Source organism: Rhinopithecus bieti, unplaced genomic scaffold (genome assembly GCF_001698545.2).
Source record: "Rhinopithecus bieti isolate Rb0 unplaced genomic scaffold, ASM169854v2 scaffold_947, whole genome shotgun sequence".
Classification (NCBI taxonomy): Eukaryota; Metazoa; Chordata; class Mammalia; order Primates; family Cercopithecidae; genus Rhinopithecus; species Rhinopithecus bieti.
The window spans coordinates 5982085-5994623 of record NW_016803664.1 but is presented as its reverse complement, the minus strand read 5'-3'; the positions used below and the strand labels follow the sequence as shown (position 1 = coordinate 5994623).

At 50.4% G+C, this 12539-nt stretch overlaps 1 protein-coding gene across 2 annotated transcripts in view; it reads right to left on the bottom strand.

Moving 5' to 3' along the window:
- Positions 1–585, bottom strand: part of HVCN1 (hydrogen voltage gated channel 1) — a 41990-nt gene extending 41405 nt beyond the window's left edge. Inside the window, exon 1 of one of the 2 annotated variants that reach the window (XM_017847586.1) lies at positions 354–585. The gene's annotated coding sequence lies outside the window, so the exon portion shown is untranslated. Of the gene's footprint in view, positions 1–122; positions 229–353 lie in introns of those variants that run through there. The other variant, XM_017847592.1, reaches the window with a different exon arrangement.
- Positions 586–12539: the final 11954 nt, after the last annotated feature.

The window sequence follows — 12539 nt, the reverse complement described above, 5'->3', positions numbered from 1 at the left end:
CCGTCCCCGCCCCACTGCCCGCAGACCCCCAACCGTCGGCGGGCGTCTAGGCCTCTCCCCGGGTCTCAGCCCCCTTGTCCCTGCCTGTGGTCAGTCCACCCGTTCGTCCCTATCTCCCTCACCCCGACTGCCTCCCGCCCCGCAGGCTGGGCCTGTCCTGGGCCTTCCGCAGTTACAAAGGTCCCGCCCGTGGGAGCGAATCGCGGATCACGAGAATCCTGCCCTGGACCAGCCTAAGGGAAGGGTGGGCGGAGGGAACCACTTCCTTCCTCCTCAGGCTGGAGCGGGGCGAATTCATCCGGCCAACCCCTCTCGAGAAGCTTCTGCTCCATTCCACCGTCTCCGGGCCATACCTGCCTCTGGGTGTCCTGATTCCTTGGGCTCGTCCCCTGCACAGTTTCTGCATGCAGGTGTGGAGGGTGGGCAGCATGCTCTAAGGAGTGAGCAACCTCGCAGCCCTCAGGATTTCTCTTGGTCGGGGGCGCTGAGGCTGCTCATGGGATGGTACTGGCAAGAGCGAACCTTCCCGCGAGCAGCCCCTGCCTGTCCTGGGCTGCCTTGCTCCTGGCCAACTCTGGCGCAGGCCCAGCTCTGAAGTCCCTCCCCTGTGGGCCCTCCCAGTACCCTGTTCACACAGTGGAATCAGTTCTGTTAGCTTGTCTTTCCCCAGAGACCATTTGTCCCAAACATCCTGCAGAGCCGTCTTCTGCACACCTCTCCCTTCCGGTTGGGTCGGGGCTGTGGGGAGAGGCTCACCTCCTTGGGGTTGTGTTAGTTTCCTCATGCCGCTGTAACAGATCACCACAAACCTAGTGGCTTAACACAAAAGTGTTATCTTACAGCCCTGGAGGCCAGAAGTCTCAGATGGGTCCTACAGGGCCAGAATCAAGGTGTGGATGGGGCTGTGCCTTCTGGAGGCGCCAAGATAGTGTGTTCCTTGCCTTTCAGGGCTGGAGAGGTGCCTGTGATCCTTGGCTACCTCAATCCACCTCTGCCTCCACAGTCACAGCGCCTTCTCCCTTCTAAGGAGCCTGTGATTATATGGGATCCACCTGGATAATCCAGGCTAATCTCTCCAGCTCAGGATCCTTCGTGTAGTCACATGTGCAAATTCCCCTTTGTCACTTAAGGCAACATACAGGTTTTGGGGGGTTAGGATGTGGATATCTTGGTAGGAGGGTGCATTCTTCTGCCTCCCATAGGGGTATTGTTTCCACGGCTTCAACTGACTCGGCTTTCCTCAATTCTGCTGGGCTTTCTTTTCTTTTTTATTTTTTTGAGATGGAGTCTCACTGTGTCACCCAGCCTGGAGTGCAGTGATGGGATCTTGGCTCACTGCAACCTCCGCCTCCCGGGTTCAAGCAGTTCTCCTGCCTCAAGCCTCCCCAGTAGCTGTGATTACAGGCCAGCATCACCATGCCCGACTAATTTTTGTATTTTTAGTAGAGATGGGGTTTCACTATGTGGGTCAGACTGGTCTCGAATTCCTGACCTCAAGTGATCTGCCTGCCTTGGCCTCCCAAGGTGCTGGGATTACAGGCATGAGCCACTGCACCTGGCAACATTCTCACTCTGTGGCCCAGGCTGGAGTGCAATGGCACGATCTTGGTTCACTGCAACCTCTGCCTCCTGAGTTCAAGCAATTCTCCTGCCTCAGCCTCCCGAGTAGCTGGGATTACAGGTGCCCACCACCATGCCTGGCTAATTTTTGTATTTTTAGTAGAGACGGGGTTTCTCCATGTTGGTCAGTCTGGTCTTGAACTTCTGACCTCAAGTGATCTGCCTGCCTCGGCCTCCCAAAATGCTGGCATTACAGGCATGAGACACCATGCCTGGCCTGCAGCAGGCTTTCTTAAAAATATTTTGGTCGGATCTCCTGACTTCTCAGTCATGTATGATTATGACAGTCCTATGCTAGTTCCTAAGGCATAGTCTGGTCCATTTTCAACTTCAACTTCCTTATATTTTATTAATAATTCTCCTCCTCCTCCAGGGCCAGCTAGACAGACTAGAGAGGATGTGGGAACTGCTCCCGACAGCCCCTCCTCTGCGTTCACTCCCCTCTGGTTGAGGAAGGGAAAAGGGAACAAAGTACCTTGTCCCCTAGTTGCACACCTGGAAGTTGCAGTCCTCTGTCTTTACATCTGGTCTTGCCTGTAGTTAGACCCTTAGTGTAGACAGGTGGTGACCTCAGCAGGCCCTGCTAAGGCAAGGCAAGGCTCAAACCCTGGCCTGGCTCAATCCTCTGGCTGCCTTCCCCCATCCCTTCCCCTAGAGAGGCATCTCTCAGTCTTCTCCCCGGGTACTTGCCTCTGCTCCGCATTGCAGTGGCCCTGAGAAAGTCTGCAGCTCCCAACCTTACTGATGGCCTGGAACCTGGGGCCACCAGCAGGGACCTATGTCCATACTTTTTGGGAACCAAGATCCCAAAGGAGCACTTCAGCAAGTCTGGAGAATTTGGTGATGTTCTCAGCATTGTCGTGTTCACTGAAATCCTGCTACTGCTCAGACATTTCAGTGGACAGGAAAAGATCTCAAATGTGTTACATTGTTATCCCCAGGCACAGGATTTGACCTGTAGTAGGTACTTTACATTCCTATTGCATAAATTAATGAGTATTGAGCATAATAAGATTGGGGTGCCCTCCATCATTGCTACTATTCAACATTTCATTAATGATCTCAGTCAATGCAATAAGACAAGAAAAAAGAAATACAAAGATTGAAAAGAGAAAGACTATAATTTGCAATCGATGTGATTGTCTACCTAGAAAATCCAAAAGACCTAACAGACTAACACATGACCACCTACCGTGTGGTAGGCCCTTTCAAGCTACCAAGTGTAAGGTGAAGGAACAGCCTTTGTTCTTACTGAGCTCCCATTTTAGTTGGGAAAGTGGGGCCAACAATACTTAGGGCAGAAGGCCGGGCACGGTGGCTCACACCTGTAGTCTGAGCACTTTGGGAAGCTAAGGTGGGAGGATTGCTTGAGCCCAGGAGTTCAAGATGAGCCCTGGTGACAGAACAAGACCCCATTTCTACAAAAAAAAAATATTTTAAAAAATTAGCTGGGCATGGTGGTGTGCCACTGTAGTCCCAGCTACTCAAGAGGCTGAGGTGGGAGAATCCCTTGAGCCCAGGAGTTTGAGGCTGCAGTGAGCTACGGTTGCACCACAGCACTCCAGCCTTGGTGACAGAGCAAGAGAGCGAGAGCAAGACTCTATCTCTAAAAGAAAAAAAAAAAAAAAAAAAAAAACTTAGGGAAGAATAACCCGAGGTCCACAAAAAGAATCCAGGAGGTCTATGAACTTGGGTGGGAAAAGAATTGGTTTTATTTTCATTAACCTCTAACTGAAATGTATTATTACTTTGTTTGTTTAGAGACAGGGTCTCACTTTGTTGCTCAGGCTGGAATGCAGTGGCTCGAGCACAACTCACTGCAGCCTCAAACTCCCAGGCTCAAGTGATACCCCTGCCTTAGGCTCCCAAGTAGCTGGGACTACAGGCACATGCTACTGTACCTAGCTAATTTATTATTTATTTATTTTTATTTTTTGTAGAGATGGGATCTTGCTTTGTTTCCCAGGCTGTTCTCAAATTCAAGCAATCCTCCCGCCTCAGCATCCCCCAATTTTTTTTTTTAATTGGGATAATAGATGTGAGCCACTGGCCTTCAACTGAAATTTAATATTTCCTTCAATTATGAATGTATGTAACAAATTACAGTTGCATTAAAAATATCACTAACTGGCTGGGCGTGGTGGCTCATGCCTGTAATCCCAGCACTTTGGGAGGCCGAGGTGGGTGGATCACCTGAGGTCAGGAGTTTTGAGAGCAGCCTGGCCAACATGGTGAAACCCCGTCTCTACTAAAAAAATACAAAATTAACTGGGTATGGTGGTGCGTGCCTGTAATCCCAGCTACTTGGGAGGCTGAGGCAGGAGAATAGCTTGAACTTAGGAGGTGGAGGTTGCAGTGAACTGAGATCACGCCACTGCACTCCAGCCTGGGCAACAAGAGCAAAACTCCATCTCAAAAAAAAAAAAAAACAAAAAACAACAACAAAAAAAACCCCCACTAACTTTGTCATCAGTCGAAATCACAGATGTTTTTAAACCACAGTATAGTTATTGCAGATATCTCAAAATATAACTTATATGTATCATTACTTCAATATTATAGTAGTTACTGAGCCGGCTGTTCTTACAGTTTAATGTGTACTATAGGAACCTCATCTATTTATTACAAGTAAAAAAAATTCAAAACTTCAATGCAAGATAGCTGGCGTCATTTGTAATACAATGCATTCGTTCTGTTTTATGCATTGAAAAACATGACTCTCAGAAGAGGTCCAGAAGCTTCCCCAGATGTCAAAGGCCCCAGATTACAAAAAGATTAGGAACTGCGTTAGATGAAGGACTTGTTCTGGTTTGGTCAGAACTTACACATTTCTCTTACACAAGGCAGTCCTCTTACACAAGGCAGTCCCTGCCCCACCCCCAGTCCTCCACATTTCTTAACAAGCGGTGAGCCCAGCTTGCTTGAGTTTTCTGGGTGTCCTGCCTTTTGATGTTCATGGAGCATGTACTTACTTACTTATTTAGGGATGGGGTCTTGCTCTGTTGCCCAGGCTGGAGTGCAGTGTGGCAATTACTGTCCACTGCAGCCTTGACCGCCTGGACTCAAAGTATCCTCCCATCTTAGCCTCCTGGGTACCTGGGAACACAGGCATGCATCACCATGCCTGGCTAATTTTTATTTTTTTGTGGAGACAGGGTCTTGCTATGTTGCCTAGGCTAGTCTCAAGCTCCTAGGCTCAAGGGGTCCTCCCGCCTCTATCTCTCAAAGTGCTGGGATTCTAGGCATGAGCCACCGCGCCCGGCCACATGGAGCATTTTGAGGAAGATCTGAGTACAGCCCTAGGGGACTGGGCCTTCCCTGGGCTCCAGGACAGCTGGGGCTGGGCCAGGGCAGTGGCCAGCTCTGGCTTTGCCCAGTGGGAAGAGAGAGGGCTGCCTCTGCTGGTTTTGGTTCCTCCAAGGCAGTTTTCAACGGCTGCAGTTGGCCACTTCGTTTCCTAGGGCAAAAGCCCTGTCCTGGCTCTGGTAGAGTGTGAGAAAACGGACAGAGGGAGAGAAAAGTAGATGAGTTCTCAGTCAGGGACAGGGTGGGGGTTCTGTTGGGATTTCTCCGAGTGGCATCTGTTATTTAGGCCCAGAGGCGCCTTTCCCAGCAGATATGATTTATCTACAGCAGTGACGGCCACACGACGGGATCTGCACAAGGCCTGGGCAATGATGCCTGATGATGTAGCTATGGGAAAAGGGCATAGTCACCTCCGACTCTCTTCTCTGGCACTTGACTCAGCCTTCTGCCTCACAGTTCAGAGTCACACAGAGGAGTAGGAAGAACACAGGAGTTGCATCAAAGAGGCCTGTGTGTAAATCCTGCCTCCATTCTTTCCCTTGCCCACTGGGTGATCTATCATCAATTCAGCAAAGAGTTTCTGAGTGCCAACTATGTGCTAGGCAGAGAATACAGAGTGGAGTAAGACAGGCAGGTCCTGCCTGCCCTCATTAAACTTAGTCTCTGTAGGGAGGCACACAAATACTAAACGACAAATTAAAACGTAATAAGTATTGAAAAGGGGCTGGGTGCGGGGGCTCACGCCTGCAATCCCAGCACTTTGGGAGGATGAAGCAGGCAGATCACTTGAGGCCAGGAGTTCAAAACCAGCCTGGGCAACATAGTGAGACCCTATCTCTAAAATATGTGTGTGTATATATATATATTTCTATAATTATAATTGTATAATTACATATATTTTATTTTTGTGTGTGTATACACACACACACACACACACACACACACACACACACACACACAAAACCTAGCCAGGTGTGGTGGTGCATGCCTGTAGTCCTAGCTACTCAGGAGGCTGAGGCCAGAGAATTGCTTGAGTCTGGGAGGTCAAGGCTGCAGTGAGATGTGATCACGCCACTGCACTCCAGCCTGGGTGACAGAGTGAGACCCTGTCTTGAAAAAAATTAAGTATTGCAAAGGAATGAGCTGGGGGTTGTGGTGGAGGTAACAAAAGGTGGAGACTGAGATGAGGATCCACTGAGGCAGGACGGCAGGGAAGGGGTCTCTGAGGAGGTGATATTTAAACGGACACTGAAAGCTGAAGGAGAATCAGCTATGAAGAGAGAGGGAAAACCTTTTCATAAGAGGGAACAGCATGTGCGAAGGGCCTGAGGTGGGAAGAGCGTGGCCTGATGAGGCCAAAAGGAGGCCAGGATTGTGGATACACAGAGGAGGGGGAAGAGAGTCATGAGAAGTAAGGCTGGCGAGGAGGCTGGAGGCCCACAGAAGGGGCTGGAGTCCATACAGAGCACAGGAAGCCATGGGAGTTCTAAGCAGGGGAGGGACCGTTTGATTTTTTTTTTTTTTTTTTTTTTTTTGAGCTGGAGTTTCACTCCTGTAGCCCAGGCTGGAGTGCAATGGCACGATCTCGGCTCACTGCAACCTCTGCCTCCCAGGTTCAAGCAATTCTCCTGCCTCAGCCTCCTGAGTAGCTGGGATTACAAGCGCCTGCCACCACGCTCAGCTAATTTTTATATTTTTTTAGTTGAGATGAGGTTTTGCCATGTTGCCCAGGGCAGGTCTCAAACTCCTGATCTCAGGCGATCTACCCACCTCAGCCTCTCAAAGTGCTGGGATTATAGGCGTGAGCCACTGCACCCGGCTGGGACCATTTGATTTTTTTACAAAAAATGTGGTAAAATACACATAACGTAAATGTTATGTTAACCATGATCAAGTATACAGCTGGTGGCATTTAGTACATTCACAATGTTGTGCAACCTGCAGTACTATCTAGTTCCAGAACGTTTTCATTATCTCAGAAGGAAACACTGTCAAAGTCCCCATCCATGGTGCCATGCACCTGGAATCCCAATCACTTTGGAGGCTGAGGCAGGAGGATTGCTTGAGCTCAGAAGGTCGAGACCAGCCTGGGCAACATAGCAAGACCCCATCTTTAAGAAAAAAAAAAAAAGGAAACCCTGTACCCATGAAGCAATTACTCCCATTCCCGTCTCCCTCCAGCCCTAAGAACCTGCTAGTCTACTTTCTATCTTTATGGATTTGCCTGCTTTAAGTGGAATATCATCATATATGGTCTTTTGCGTCTGGTGTCATTCATTTAGCACAATGTTTTCAAGCGTCATCCGTGTTGTAGCATGGTCCTTCATTCCTTTTATGGCCAAAGAATATTTCACTATATGGGTATACCACATGTTGCTTATCCTTCCATCCACTGATGTGGTTTGATTAAAAAAGATAACTCTGGTTGTTGGGTGGGGATTAGATTATAGGGAAGATAACAATTGAAGTGTAGAGAGATAAGGATGGCTTGGACAAGTCTGTTGGGAGTAGGGAAGGAAAAAGGGGCATGATTCCAGATCCATGTGGGAGACAGAATGGACAGGTGGGAACTGCGGGTGGCCTGGACATTGAGGGGAGAGGAAGGGCAGAGTAGCGGGGTGAACCATGGTGCCCTCTATCGAGCAGAGAAGTCTGCGAGGGGGCCAGGTGGAGGATGTCCCTGTTTTTGATAATGTTTCGTTTGAATTGTCAAAGTGGAGATGTCACCTGGGCAGTAGGATCTGAGTCAGGAATTTGGCAAAGAGACTTGGGCGTCATCAGTGCACAGCTGGTATTGACAACAAGGCCTGGGCTGGGATCCCCTTCCAGAGTGTTGACAAAGGGGTTCAGGATCAAGCTAGGGCCTGGGCAGGTGAGGAAGAGGCTGCAAAGGGAGACAGAAAGCAGCCAAGAGGTGGAAGGAAAAACCAAGGGCGTGTGGGATCCTGGAAACCAAGAGAAGAGCGTTTTGAGGAAGAGGAAGGAATGAGTGGTGTCAGATGGAAACTGATAGAGTGAACAGCGCAGAGAGGGAGGGAGTGGAGAGGAGATATGAAAGCACTTGAAGGGAGCGAGAAAGGGGAGGACAGCTGGAGGGGCCCACACTGGAGTTCCCCCAAGACTAGCACAGCGCCTGCAATGCAAGAACACCCATTGATTCAGTTCTTACTATATACCAGGCACCGTGCTAAGCATCTTTTTTTTTTTTTTTTTTTGAGACGGAGTCTTGCTATGTCGCTCAGGCTGGAGTGCGGTGGCACGATCTCAGCTCACTGCAACCTCTGCCTCCTGGGTTCAAGCGATTCTCCTGCCTCAGCCCTGCCTAGTAGCTGGGATTACTGGTGCCCACCACCACACCTGGCTAATTTTTGTATTTTTAGTTCAGATGGGGTTTCACCATATTAGCTAGACTGGTCTCGAACTCCTGACCTCGTGATCTGCCCACCTTGGCCTCCCAAAGTGCTGGGATTACAGGCATGAGCCACCGTACCTGGCTGTTAAGCATCTTGTTTCCATTTCACAGCTAAGGCTGAGACTCAGAGAATTATTCACACGGCCACACAGCTGGTAAGAGGCAGAGCTAGAACATGAACCTGGCTCCTGATACAGGATTCTCAGTGGGCTCCTTCCCTGCCTGCAGAGAGAGTGGGTGCGGCTAGTGTTCATGGGCCAAGTTCTCCAGTCCTTTAGGATCTTTCTTGTCTGCTTTTTATTATTATTTTTTTGTTGAGACAGGGTCTCACTATGTTGCCCAGGCTGGTCTTGAACTCCTAGCTTCAAGTGATTCTCCTGCCTTGGCCTCCTAAAGTGTTGGGATTACAGGTGTGAGCCTCTATGCCCAACCTTTCCTGTCTGTTGAAGTGGGTGAGACTTAACATTGGGAATATGGAGGCAGAAGACACTGGAAATATGTTCTAACTCACTTTGGTGAGCAGAACCTCACACTCAAGGGTTTAGCAGCATCCCCTTGTTCCACCTGCTGGTTGCTGGTGGAAAGTGCTCTCCACAACTTGGTTCCACCCTCCAGGCCAACTAGAGCCTCCTACAGCCGCTGCAGCACTGGAGGAGAGCCGACCTGGGAGGACTCCCAGCCGTCTCCACCACAGGAGTCTACATTGAATTCCCCCGCACCCCTTGCAGTTACCTGTTGCAGCAGAGGTCACGTGATCATCAACTGCTCTGGCCAGGGGGACCCGAGCGCTATCTGCAGGACTTCCAGGAGTTTCCTCCTCCTGCCTCTCCTTCCTCCGGACAAGGCCTGGTGCTTAGTCACTCCATCCACTGGCCCTGGGCAGCCCCTGCTTCCTTCCTTCCATTTTTGAGAGGAGAGGACCTGTTTACCCTTTGTTGGGTCAGGGTGTCTGGTGCTTACTGTCAAGAACAAACAGCCAGCCGGGAATGGTGGCTCACGCCTGTAATCCCAACACTTTGGGAGGCCAAGGCAGGCAGATCATTTGAGGCCAGGAGTTCGAGACCAACCTGGCCAACATGGCAAAACCCCATCTCTACTAAAAATACAAAAGTTAGCTGGGCGTGGTGGCGGGCATCTGTAATCCCAGCCAGTTGGGAGGCTGAGGCAGAAGAATCACATGAACCCGGGAGGCGGAGGTTGCAGTGGGCTGAGATTGCTCCACTGCACTCCAGCCTGAGCAACAGAGTGAGACTCCATCTCAAACCAAACAAACAAACAAACAAACAAAACACAGGCCCTGGCCAGACTTGACCTTTGCTGGGCTTTGCTGAGTCTTCAGCCCAGAGCACATTTCATGTTCTGGGCACTCTCGCTGGGTCCCTGATGGAACTGCTCATCCAGGCATCTCCCTCTTCCTGCCAAGGGGTTGGCCTGGGAAGGGGGTCAATGGGAGAGAGACAGAATCATGGTGAATGGCCACATGCACTCCTGTTGGGGTGGGCTCCTGCAGCAGAGAAGCTCCTAGGCCCCCTACTCAAGCCAGGGTTTCCAGGCCTCCGTCGTTCTGTGGGGGCCCCTCTGCCTTCGCCGTCACCTGTTTGCTCCAGTCAGCCTGAACTGATTTTGTCGTTTGCAGAATAGGAGCCCAGGCCAGGAGCTGAGGGAGAGACAGAGAAGATGAGGTCCTTGCTGGTAAGGGACACACTCGAAGTGCGGGAGGCAGAACCGAGAACAGCCAGATGGAATGTGAGGTTGAAGAGTGAAATGGCCAGTGATGATAATAACGGGGAGATAATAACAGTGCCGCCGCCCCTCCCCTCCCGGCCGTGTGCCAGGCGCTGCACCAGGCACATGACACACATCTCCTCTTCTAGTCTTCACAATGGCCATGAGGTAGGCCCTCCGACGAGTTAGGATTAGGTTCTGTGCAGTAGAAAGTCCAAAATATCAGTGATTTAAACAAGCCAGCGCTATTTCTCATGCCACAGGCTGGAGGCATGAAGTCCAGGGCTGTGAGGTGCCTCTGTTCCACAAGGTGGCAGGGACTCCCTGCTCTGCCAGGCCTAAGAGCCTTCTTCCTCATGGCCCAAGAGGGCGGCATCTGCATTTCAGGCAGGAGGACCCAGGAGGGGGCGAACAAGATTGGGACCATAGTCACGTGCTGGTCGCCTCTCTGAGGAATTGCCCAAAGTGGCCATGTGCTCCTAGCCCATGGGCAGCACTTAGTCCCATGAACAAGGGAGACAGGCAGTGTGGCCTTTATTTAGGGCACCACATGCTAAGCTAAAAAGTCTGTGATTGTTGAAGAAGTGGAGAAGAGGTCTTTGGGAACCTGCCGGTTATGGTACAGATAAGAAAAACAAGGCTCAGAGAAGTGAAGCTGTTTGTCCTCATCGCCCAGCCATGAAGGGGCAGGGCAGGACTTAAACTCCAATGGGACTTAAACTCCAACTCACAGAGAGGACAGCAAAATCACAGGGAGCCAGAGGAGGCCTTTGGGGCAGTGGTGTTTAAGCTGGGTCTCCTGGTCTAGGAAAAGGGGAGAAAGGACGTCGTAACAGCCAAGTTCTAGAAGAGTGAATATCTTTTGAAGAAAACCGCTTGCTTTTCTTGGGGTGGCATTTCTGGGCCACTGCTTGACTATCTCCAGCAGTGGGGAGTTCACTTCCTATGAGGCAACTCATTGTGCTTGGGAATATTTCGATCTCTCTCTTTGTTTTGTTTGACAGGGTCTCACTCTGTTGTCCAGGCTGGAGTGCAGTGATGCAATCATGGCTCACTGCAGCCTTGACCTCCTGGGCTCAAGTGATCGTCCTGCCTCAGTCTCCCAAAGTGCTGGGATTACAGGCGTGAGCCACCACACCTGGCCTACTTGGAGATAGTTATAATTGGCGTTTTCCCTTACAGAGTGTGACTGCTGTCTTCTGTTTTTCCCTGTTAGGCATTTCTTTCCCTTCTTCTGGTACCATCCACTGTCCCATAATTTCATTTCGGGTGATTTGAGAGGCTGACCTAACCAGGCCAGTGGGGCTCAAGAGTGGAACTCCAGCTGGAACTCTTAGTGGAGAAGTCTCAGCTGCAACTACTATTTGCAAGGATGGATGGGCCCAGGACCGTGGGGCATCGCATGGGGAAGGCCTGCCTGGAAGTTAGACCAACACAGAGCAGAGAGCAGGGCCACAGGATGGAGAAACAGAGGACGCATCTGGTCTCACTGAGGCCTTGTATCCAGCTGTGCCCAGAGCTATCCTGGACCTGTTAGTTGTACAAACCAATAGATTCCCTCTGCGCTACGGCCAGTTTGTTTCTGTCACTTTCACCTGAAGAGCGCTGACTAATGGAGGTAGAGCTCTCAGGCCTGTTTTTATCACCATCTAGGGGAAGCTGGGGAACACCTATATGTTTTATAAAAGTACTAGGGCCTAGAGCAGTGTTTTTCCAAGTGCAGGCCACAAAAAACAAATACCAGCATCACTCTGATACTAAACTTGATGAAAACGCACATTCCTGGGCCCCAACTTCCAAATCAGAATCTTGGGCAGTGAGGCCTAGGACTCTGCATTTTGTCTAACAGTCCAGGGGATCTTCAGGGCACCCAATTTGAGAATCAGTGGCTGAATTAAGTAACCTGGGATCCGATCTAGCTCAGAGCCTGCCACCAACTTGGATATTAAAACAGGTCCCTGGGCTGGGTGAGGCAGCTCATGCCTGTAATCCCAGCACTTTGGGAGGCCGAGGTGGGCAGATTACCTGGGGTCAGGAGTTCAAGACCAGCCTGGTCAACATGGTGAAACCCCGTCTCTACTAAAAATACAAAAAGTAGCCGGGCATGGTGGCGCACGCTTAGAGCCCCAGCTACTGGGGAGCCTGAGGCAGAAGAATCACTTGAACCTGGGAGGCGAGGGTTGCAGTGAGCTGAGATCATGCCATTGCACTCCAGCCTGGGCGACAGAATGAGACTCTGTCTCAAAAAAACAAATAAAAACCAACAAAAACAAACAAAAAAACACAGGTCCCTGTAGCTTTTCTTTTTTCTTTTTTTTGTTTGAGATGGAGTTTCACTCTTGTTGCCCAGGCTGAAGTGCAATGGCACGATCATGGCTCACTGCAACCTCTGCCTCCTGGGTTCAAGCGAGTCTCTTGCCTCAACCCCCCCAGTAGCTGGGACTACAAGTGACTAAAACTTGGTCTAACCTATCAC